This window comes from Centropristis striata, chromosome 6, assembly GCF_030273125.1.
Source record: "Centropristis striata isolate RG_2023a ecotype Rhode Island chromosome 6, C.striata_1.0, whole genome shotgun sequence".
Classification (NCBI taxonomy): Eukaryota; Metazoa; Chordata; class Actinopteri; order Perciformes; family Serranidae; genus Centropristis; species Centropristis striata.
Window position 1 is genome coordinate 24,114,588 of NC_081522.1, and position 11,536 is coordinate 24,126,123.

An 11,536-nucleotide genomic window follows, 5' to 3' on the forward strand; every position below is an offset into this window, starting at 1 on the left:
CGAGCAGTAGAAGACACCCAAAGAAGTGGCAAGCCTTTTCCGGACCGTGACAGTAAGCTCACTCGGCAGTTCTTAAGAGGACTTAATGATGAGGAGGTGTTCATGAGAATTGCACCAATGAAACCCCGGCTCCTGAGCTTCCGGGAGCTGCAAGCTGAGCTCAGAAACCTGGCAAAAGAAGCAAAAAAGTTCCACCCACCAAACAAGCCAAAGAAAACCTACGCTCAGGTCCAGGTTGCAGCTGAGTGTAGCTCAAATGTGAAGACAGAGAGGCCTAAACAGTCATCAGAGTGGTCAGAGCTAACAGAGCTTGTCAAGAAGTTAGCTCTGTGCCAAGAGGAACAAATGGCCAAGTTAGCTCACCTTGAATCAAGAATGGCTGCTCCCCCTTCTGCGCCTGCCCCCTCACTGAGAGCCCGACCTTCTCCTGTATCTACACCCCAGACTTCAACTGTCACATGCTACAGGTGTGGAAAGCAAGGACACATAGCCCGGGTTTGCAGAGCAGTGTTCCCGGAGGTCAATCAGTCATGGGCTCACCAACCTCACCCGGTAGCTCCAGTAGAGGGGAACACACCTCACTCAGCCCAGCCTTTAAACGGCTAGGGCCCATGGTCACCGGGGCAGCTATGGGCGAGCAGCAAGACCCCCCACTGCGTGTGGAAAAGATTGGTGATGGAGGGGAGGGCACCCCCTTAGTGGGCCCCAGGAATGAGGGGGAGGTGGAAGTAAATGGAATGAATTGCAAGGCACTCATTGACTCTGGCTCTCAGATAACCAGTATTACACACAAATTCTGGAGAAATCACCCCATCCTTCAGAAACTAGAGTTACAGCCCTCTAAAATACCCATAGAAGGTGCAGCTGGTCAGAGCGTGACTTACCATGGTGTCCTGAGTATCAATGTGAAAGTGCTGGGGAAAGACTTCAAGAAGGTGCCAGCCTTTGTCGTCACTGATTCTGAATATCGCCAATCTGTCCCTCTTCTGGTGGGAACTAATGTCCTCCGCGCTGCCAGACGCCACCTCCAAGAAACCTATGGCCAGCAGTTCCTCCACCAAGTCAAAGAGGACCATCCAGAGTGGTACACCTCTCTATTAGAAGTTCGAGACACTGAGCATTGTGATGTAGAAGACATGGTGGGGCCTGCTGTGTACACTGGCAATGCAGTACACATCCCTGGAGGAAAGGAGATGGATTTAAGGTGCAGAGTAAAAGCCGGGCCGCAGAGAAAGACTTACACCGCAGTGATTGAAGGCCACTCCTCCATGCAGCTCCCCCAAGGCCTCTTAGTTGCCAAAGTCCTTGCCAATGTCAAGAGAGGTTGTGCCCCTGTAAGAGTGATGAACTTATCCCAGCATGTTATCACTATCAGGCCCAACACATACCTGGCCAATGTGTCCCTCGTTGAAAGTGTCATGGATTTTTCACATAAGCAGCAGGGCGCATGCCATGATGGTGGAGACAGAGTTACATGCCTGAGCTTGGACCAGGTGGTGACAAACTGTGAGGTGGACCTGAGTGAGGCAGCGGTTGAGAACGAGCACCAGCGCTCCTTACTTAAAGAGCTTGTGGAAAGGAATGCAGCTGTGTTCTCCCAGCATCCCATGGACTATGGCCACACAAAGACGGTGCAGCATGAAATCCCTCTGGTCGATGGTAAGCCTTTCCGTCTCCCTTATCGTAAAATCCCCCCATCACAGTGGCAAGATGTACGAAAGTTGCTGATGGAAATGGAGGAGACAGGAGTCATCAGGCCCAGTAAGAGTCCTTATGCTTCACCTGTAGTGGTTGTAACCAAAAAAGACGGCTCACTGAGGTTGTGTATCGATTACCGCAAGCTAAACTCCTACAGCACGAGAGATGCGTTCCCCCTTCCCAGAATAGAGGAGGCCCTGGGAGCGCTGGGTCAGGCCAAGTTCTTTTCAACTCTCGACCTCACGTCAGGCTATTGGCAGGTGGAGGTGGCAGAGCATGACAAACACAAGACCGCATTCAGTACCCCCATGGGGCTGTTTGAAGCGAACAGAATGCCCTTTGGACTGCAGAACGCCCCCTCCACCTTTCAGCGCCTCATGACCTGCTGCTTCGGGGATCTGAACTTCACTCACCTGCTGATATATCTCGATGACCTCATCATATTTTCTAAGACATTTGATGAGCACCTGGGGAGGCTGCAGCTGGTGTTCGATCGGCTCCGGGAGCATGGCCTGAAACTGAAACCTTCCAAATGTCAGCTGGTGAGAAAAGAGGTGCAGTATCTGGGCCATTTGGTGTCAGCGGAGGGGATCCGAACGGACCCAGATAAGATAAGCAAAGTTAAGGACTGGGTGAGGCCCACAAACCGCAGAGAAGTGCTACAGTTCCTGGGATTTGCGGGATATTACAGGCGGTATGTGAGGGGATATTCTGCACTAGCAGCCCCCTTGTACCGCCTCACTACTGGTGACCCCAAACAGAAAAAGAGAGGCAGAAAAAAAGCTCTGGTGCCTGACCCACCCTTCCTATGGACCGCTGATTGTGAGGAAGCATTCCAGACCCTGAAAGACAAGCTGACGACCGCTCCGGTGCTGGGCTACCCAGACTACAGCCTGCCTTTTGTCCTCCAGACGGACGTCTCAGGGGAGGGGCTCGGGGCCGTCTTGGTCCAGGTCCAGGGTGGCACAGAGAGGGTCATCGCTTTCGCCAGCAGAGGCTTGAGTCCAGCTGAGACGAGGTATCCTGCACATAAGCTTGAGTTCCTCGCTTTGAAATGGGCAGTGACCGACAAATTCTATGACCACCTCTATGGGCGCAGATTCTCAGTCCAGACAGACAACAACCCTCTCAAGTATGTCATGTCCTCTGCTAAGTTGGATGCTACGGGCCAGCGGTGGGTGTCTCGCCTGGCTGCATTTGATTTTGACGTCCAGTATCGGAGGGGACATAGCAACGCGAATGCCGACGCCCTCTCACGTATGTCAAACCAAGACGTCACCTAGGTCCTGCACACCTGCCCTCAGCAGGTGAGGTTCAGTGAGCCCAAGCATGGTGCGAAACAGCCCACAGCCTACAGGTCCACTCAGGACCCAGTAGGCCCCACAAGCACCCAATCTGAACCCCTCAGACCAAATGAGCCTTATGGAGACGTGGGGATGGAGTCACTGCCTGCCATGACAAAACAGGAGATCCGTGTGGGGCAGAAGGAAGACCCTGTTATTGGCCCTGTCTTGCACTATAAGAGTCGGAACCTGAAGCCAAACCGCAGTGAAAGGATCGATGGTGGTGGGCAGGTGTGCCTTCTCTTAAAAGAGTGGAGGAGGCTAGTAGTAAGAGACGGTATCATGTACCGCCGTGTCCAAGACCGCCAAAGGGGAGTAGTGGAGCAGCTAGTACTGCCGGAGAAACTACGTAAATCAGTCAAGATGGCTCTCCATGATGATTCAGGGCACTTGGGTTTTGAGAGGACTGTGCAGATGATAAGAGAGAGATTTCACTGGCCACAGATGTTCCAGGAGATAAAGGCTTGGTGTGAGCAGTGTGACTGGGGATTTCCACCGGACGCGTTACAGCAGCAGCACGTCTCCACAGCGTTTTTGCTGCGTCTGTCAATTCACACCGGACGCGTTACTGCAGCAGAACGTCAGCTTAGCGAGCCGGCCGTATACATGCGAGATAACGAGATCACGCGATAATCCTGACCATACGGGAGACCGCAAGATCCCGTGATAAACTTTAAACTCTATTTATACAGTCTATGGATAAACTGTGTGTATAAAGTAAACAACAACAACAAAAACCAACTTACTTTGCTTCTCTGAGGTGAAAGATATGTTGATCTGACCATCTATCCTTCAAACAATATGTTATGTCATAAATGATTGTATGATGTTCCACTTCAACAATCAGTCTCTTGTCTTCCGTGTCGCCGATCCTCTGAGACCCTTTGATTGATTGATTGCCGATCTGGTGCCCCGATCATAACATAATGTTGATGTGAAGTAGTTTTAGGCTGCATGAACTGCGTATTGTGTTTTATTTTGAAAGGGGCGGAAGTGTTTTACGCTGATTCTGAGTCGGACTTCCTGTCTGGTGCGATCTGCTCTGTTGAGATTCACGCGATTTGGCAGCGTCTCGCGGAGAAATAGAAGTCCTACCTAATGCTCGCGTAGAGACGCTGACGCGACGCTGCAGTAACGTTACGCTACGCGCCCGGTGGAAATGCTCTCATTGATTAGAGTGTTACCTATTTGCAACGTCATACGCGACGCTGACGTTACGCTGCAGTAACGCGCCCGGTGGAAATCAGGCTTGAGAGGTGCTGCCTCAGAAAGACACCAACCACGGGTGTCAAGGCTCCCTTGGTCAGTATTCACAGCAGCGCCCCCATGGAGCTTGTATGTGTGGATTTTCTGTGTCTGGAGAAGTCAAAGGGTGGCATAGAAAATGTCCTCATTGTCACAGACCATTTCTCACGCTATGCACAGGCATACCCCACCAAAGACCAGAAGGCCACCACTGTGGCCAGAGTGCTGTGGAGAAACGTCTTCTGCCAGCTGGGTTTTCCTGCGAAATTGCATGCAGACCAAGGGCGCAACTTTGAAAGTGCTGTGGTGAAGGAGCTGTGTAAGTGTACTGGCATCACCAAAACCCGCACAACCCCCTATCACCCCCAGGGCAACGGGACCACTGAAAGGTTCAACCGCACCCTCATGAACATGCTTGGGACATTAGAACCTCACCTGAAGCCCCGGTGGCATGAGTACGTGGACGCAATGACTCACGCCTACAACTGCACACGCCACGACTCCACTGGGTATACGCCATACTTCCTGATGTTCGGGAGGCATCCCAGGCTCCCTGTCGATCTGGTTTTCGGGCTTCAAACCACCAATGAGCCATGTGAGTACAGTGAATATGTCCAGACGCTGCACGATTGTCTTTCACATGCCTATGCCCAGGCTAATCAGGCCTCTCGCCAGGCCAAGGGACATCAGAAAAAATATTACGATCAGAAAGCAAAGAGTCACGCTTTCAGCCCAGGAGACAGAGTTCTCGTCAAAGTGTGTCATGTGGAGGGGCGGCAGAAACTGGGAGACAAGTGGGAGCCTCGACCGTACCTGGTAGTGAAGAAACAGCCCAGTATACCAGTGTATGTGGTGCGGTCAGAGGATGGCGACACAGAGAGGGTGGTTCACCGCAATCTCCTCACACAGTGTATGTTTCTCCCAGTAGAGCGGGCTGGTGAAGTGACGAGAGGGGAGGTTGAGCCAGACACAGCGGAGGACATACATGAGCTAGCTGGTGAACTGACAACACAAGAAGAGGAATCAGAATCAGAAGAAGGCTCGGAGGTGGAAAACATGGAGGAAGTGGATGTGGAGGAGAGACAAGTTGGTGACAGAGGGAAGGAAAATGTAACAGTCAGGGGCACCATCTCGGCCTCCGGACCCAGTGCTCCAGGGAGGAACCCATGAGAAATCGACGTCCCCCAAAGAAACTGTCTTGTGAGGTGCGTGTCGTGGAGTCAGAGGAGGATCGGCAGAAGATAGAAAGAGGATGGAAGTTGTGGCAGAGAGCCAAAGCAAGGAGAGCAGCAGGACATATGTAGCTTAACACAGCAAGTGCACCCACGTTAAGAGGGAGGACACGTACATATTCTCCTTACACATCACATGTACATATTCTCATTACACGTCTGTACTACACAAACATTTATTCTGCACAAGTTCATGACTGTTCTTAAGGTGTAAGTTGAATGGGTGGTCCTTGTTTTATTTAATTTGTTATGATGCCTGGGACGCCATCAATCAAAGAAGGGGTGGATGTAAGGTAGTTGCTTCAGGTGGTCAGGGGATGGCGCTCTGGCGTCATGTATGGCCTGGAGTAGTTTAGCTTTTTGTCCCTTGCGGGACACCGTGTTTCATTTTCTGTATTTGGCGCGGTCGGCATTCTTATTCAGTGTTTATATGTACTGTTACAGGTAAGCACTGTAAACGGGGCGCGGCAAATTAATGTCTATTCTGTTAGATTAACGGTTGTTTCTGTATGTTGTTCGACTGTTGTTGTTGTTGTTAGTGTCTGTTGTTTAGCATGAGAATCTGCCTTTAGACTTTCTGTTGTCTGATTCAGTGTTTATATGTACTGTTAAAGGTTGAGCTGCCAGCCGTTGCGAGCAATAAACCAGACGCGGTCCGAGCCGCAAATATAACCACCCGAGTCTGACTGGTCCCTCTTCCGCCCTACACCGTCACCCTAAAACACAACGCAGAGTCCCAGAGTGTGGAGAGGCTCATCTCACACGGGCCGGGTTACAAAAGCATTAAATCTTTAAACTGGAGAAGCTGGAACCAGCAGATATTTGACATTTGAGCTTGTAAAATGACTAAAATGATTATATTTGATTATAAAAACTTGTAAAATGACTAAAATGATTATATTTGATTATAAAAACAGCTGCAACGAGTGGATTAATCAGCTAATTGTTGCAGCTCTATTGTCACACGTCACACAAAGACTGAGGAAAGAAAGAGACTTTTGTCAGATTAACAGCAAATCTAAATTAGAACTCGTCCTTCCTGCTCTTCTTCTTCTTCTCCTCCTTGTGGAAGGCTTTTCCATCTGCCTGCTTCCTAAAGCTCAGTTTGACGTCGTCATTCACCCCCTGGTCCCTCAGCTTCTGTTTGAACTGACAAACATTATTAGTCACTCAGAGAGATTACATTCTGCTTTCTTCTTTACATTTCATCCTCTGGAAACTTCTTTGTTTCCTCACATGATAGTTGGTGACTTTCCCTGTTTCTTCTCCTGTAAACTCTCGGGCTTTTCTCACATTGCTGGATTGTATTTGGACATTTTCTTGGTGATAGAAGTTTATTATTATTAAAGTTTATTATTTGAAATGACTCTTTATCTGTTTCTTTTACTGCTTTAATGTGAATTCACTCACTGGGGGTCAATAAAGTTTCATTTTGATGCTAATAAACATTCATTTGTTTGCTGGGTTTTTGCATAAAATGTGACTAAAAAGCAGATTTACCTGCTTCAGCATTGCCTCCATCACAGCAGGGTCGTTGGGGTCCACAGAGCTGCTCACCCTCAGTCTGAACACTTGCTTTGAACTTGTTGGGATGTCTAGAAAGAGACGATCAAACATGATGAGTTGAGAGATTTCTGCTCTGATAATAATCAGCATCCTGTTGATATAAAGTGTCCTCAGTTACTTTAGTCCTGCCTGTGGTCAGTTTAGAGCTATACTGCAGGCCGCCACCAGGGGGCGTTCAGGGGTTTATCAGTCAGGTAGCAGCAGTTACTTCCTCCATCTGTTCATATTCTCACATTGAAGTCAACACAAACTGATGATCTGCAGTTGGTCACACTGCACATTAACACCAACATCCTGAGAGTTCACATTTATTGTCCAGAAATGTTTTTTATTTTCTCTTTGATGCTAAAGTAAACCTAAATCTAATATAAATACTGTTTGAATCAGTGGTTACCACTCACCTGGACCGGAGCAGATGAATGGATACTTCTTGTCACAGTTCTCGTCCCTCCATCCTCCAGAGGACCTGAAATCTGCTGCTGCACAATCCTGCCTCCCCCCGTTGTTATCAGGTTGCCTTGACTTCCAGTAGCTGAACGAGGAGCTGCTTCCATCGGACCACTTCCAGGAGTCTCTGAAAAGCATCTGCATCTGAATATTTTTCTCAGCAGTTTGATGTTTCTTAATGAATGTGAGCATGAAGCTGAAGTCACCGTGGAGCTGTGTGCATATCAACTCCTTTTCTTGCAGCCCTGTTGACTGAGACAGTGACGTGGGATAAAGCTGTTAATGATGGAGCTCTTTATAGAAACAGAGAAATGAAGGCAGGACTCATCTGCTTTAAATGAGCTTCATGTAACTGGAGACAGAGAGGCAAAGAGCAGCAGAGAAGGGGAGAGGTCAACAAGCTCAACTGGTCTGTTTTACCTTCACTCATCAATATTCTCACCTCTCACATCACAGCACACCGCCTGTATGTTGGCTGTGCAGCTGACATCGTTCCATCGTCCATCATACCTCATCGATGTGCAGTGTTCAACACCTCCTGCATTGTTTGGTTCTCCAGGTCTCCACCGTCTGAACTCCTCCTCCTCTGGTCTGTAGAAGCTTGTGTCTGACAGTGACCACCTCCAGCTCATGACATCATCATTGTACAGTCCGATCCAGGCGATCTGAAACACATATTTGCATTAATAATAATATTCATGTGTCCATATGAACAGTGAAACAGGTTCTGCTTCCTGTAATAATTGCTGCTGTTTATACTGGACATTAAGAGATCTCTTATAATACACGTTCAATAGGGAACTAAATCCTTCGTCCTCCTTCAGAGTAAAAATAAAAGATTTAAAAGTTTCTCTGAAGTTTCACGTCTCAGACTGTAAAACTTTAAATCCACGTGTCACTGACATGATGTCAGAAACATGTTGAAAGTGAACTCACAGAGGAAACTCCTGCTGTTTCTGCCGTTTTCTTCAGGGTCTCCACATCCTCCATGCTGTCTACAGTGGCCAGGTCTGTGTATTTCTCTCTGCAGTAACTTTGTGTTTCAGTAAAAGTCTTCTGTTCATTAATGACATGGTACTGACGTCCAGCACACAGGCCTGTAGAGACACACATGCAGACTGATCAAATTCATGCTATAAATAACTTTTTATACATCTTCACTTTCTAACTTTACAGTTTAATGGATCCAGACGCGTCGTTGTGTTTGTAGTAAAATCTGGAATGTAACAATGTACATTTACTCAAGTACTGCACACAAGGACAATTTAGACTATTTCTGTTTGATGACACATTATACCTGCTATCATATCATATAATCATATATAATATAATCATATATATTATAATATAATACAATAATATTTAATATAACAATATATAACAGTGGTTGGTGTGCCGTGAGATTTTGTGACAACCACACACTATTAATGCAGGATACAACAATATTAAGTAACTTTAATATAAAAATGTTTGAGATGGAATCTACTTATTTTGATCACATTAAATATAATCTTTATGTGTATGTAATTATAAATCAAGAGAATTTTGAATGAATCCAACACAATAGACTTAGTCCATTTATAATTGACAGGCACTTCCTGTTAAGTTGTTATTAACTCAACTTGGAACGTAGTTAGATTTAATTAATAATATTGCGTGCAATCTGTTGCCTCAATTTAATTGAGTAGTTATTGTTTATCTTTTTTTTTCTTTTTTTTTTTTACAATGTATGGAACTCGTCATAAATAAAGAGGATGAACTCTTGCTATTAATATCTGTTGCATGAATCCACAACACGATAAATTCAGCATTAACTGAATCCATAAAGATGAACTTTATGTTGTTTGTTTCAGTGGCAGCAGCAGTTTTTTTCTTCCTCTCTGACAGACAGATAGACATGTTGCTCTGTCACCATGCTGATATTGATTTGAAGGGAAGACGGCTGTAAAATGTCAACGCTGTAGTGAATCACAACGTGTTCATCAAAACTATTTCATTAGAATTTAAAATATTGTGGCCTCATATATCAGCCGGCGTCTCTGGAAAGCTCTAATAATAAGGTGAAACTAGTGAGCTCCCTTTGAGGACGAGTTTAAAAAGAGTTATTCTGAGGGGAGAGGACAATGAGCCTCTGTATGGAGAAATGAGTGCACACAGTAATAATACAGGACATTAAAATGTATTAAACAACTGCCTCAAAATCAAGGACGCATTTATTTTTAATACATTCGATCAAATATATTCAGTAAAATGAAATGACTACAGAATAATTTATTACAGTGTAGACAAGTTTACCGACGTCACAGACACGGACTGGAAGACAGCCAGCGGCGACTTCGCGCATGCGCGATTCATTTTCAGCCTGGACGCTGAGGGGTGAACATGTCCTGCTGCTCCTTAACAAGTCAGAACGAGTCTCCAAAAGTCTCCAACAACACCAGAAAAAGTCTCGGGATTTGTCTCAAGTCGCTTTTTTGAACAAGAGTCTCTAGAGGGGTCTGAATAGTCTAATATAGCTAAAGTCAAAGTTAAAAAAGTCAAAGTCTATTTATTTATAGAGCACATTTAAAAACAACCTCAGTTGACCAAAGTGCTGTACAGTTATTAAAATAAAATAAAATCATACACAAATATAGTAATAAATAAAAACAATGAAAACAATAAAATACTAAAAACAGTAAAACAATAAAATAGTAATAAAAACTCAATCCAAAAACAGAGTTAGAGATAGAAAAGAAAAATAAAAGGGTAAAAAAGTTTTAAAAAGCCAAGGATTCTTGCCTCGCTGGGACTGAACGCCACTTTGTATAACAAAGTGTTTTGCCTGAGGGCTCCGCACGGCAACAAAAAATGAGTGAGTTTAACCCTCTGGAGTCCATCTATTTATTGAAAATACACATATTTTATGTTAGGGCCTCGGGGCAATCGCACCGAGCACTGGTCCCATACAGCAATAGCTGTAGGGACCAGTGCTGCACTACTGTTATACTGTGGATTTCTTCTTATTCCTCTTGCGGACGCAATTTCGTCCCGCTACTAGTCCTTCAACTTGAAGAGTTGCAGGACAAATTATATATCAAAACGTGCGGTTTGATCGGGATCGGTGTGCTATTACTTTTCTCTACAGAATATGAATTTTTCGCGACGTAAGTCGCGAAAAACTGCCCAAAATTTTACATTGAAATGAATGGGACGGCTGAAAGAAAATTAAAGAAAAAGAACGATAATTGGAGATTATCAAACGTCTACTTTTCCGGCATAATTTCACCTAGAGACTCCATTTAAACTTTAAACAGTAGACACAAGTCTTGTGTATCGGTGTATTAATCCACGTTTCGATAGGTCATATAGTTTTTTTATCAATCCCTGTTCAATGACCATGATCATTTTTGGAGAAATTCTGAGATTATAATGGGTGTGTATTGCACGGAATGTTCGTGTCACAGTGTGTGACATCATCGCCAGAGTGTAGAGGGAGAGAAAAAACTGTCAAAAAATAAATTTGAAAACTGCGCTCCAGGCCGCAAATTCCACTCTACAGAAATAATTTATACATAGAAACGTAGGAAAATTAGTCTTCTCCCTCACAATCCTCTGGTAAAGCTGTCAGAGTTATAGTTTGGGCGTACGACGCTCAGATGCGGCACCAGCACGCACCAACAGCCTCATTGGCTCCCATATTAAAAACGCAGGGAGATTTCGGAAAAAGGGAGATGGAACAGTTTTTTTAGATCGCTCTAACAAAGCTATTTTTTCATTTTTCTTAAAAAAAAACATATGTAGACGTTCAGGAAGAACTCAGGACGCTTAAAGTGAAGTCGGATCAATGATAGGTATTATGGTTTTGCCAAAAATGCTTTCTGTTCGAGGCCAGAAATTTCACTCTGTCCACCTCTGGCTGCTTTCACTGTGCCAGAAGATTCCACAGCTGTTAATTTTGTGATTGCTCTGCTCTGATTGGTCGACCCCAACACTTTGATGCTTTGATGCTTTGATGTGATTACA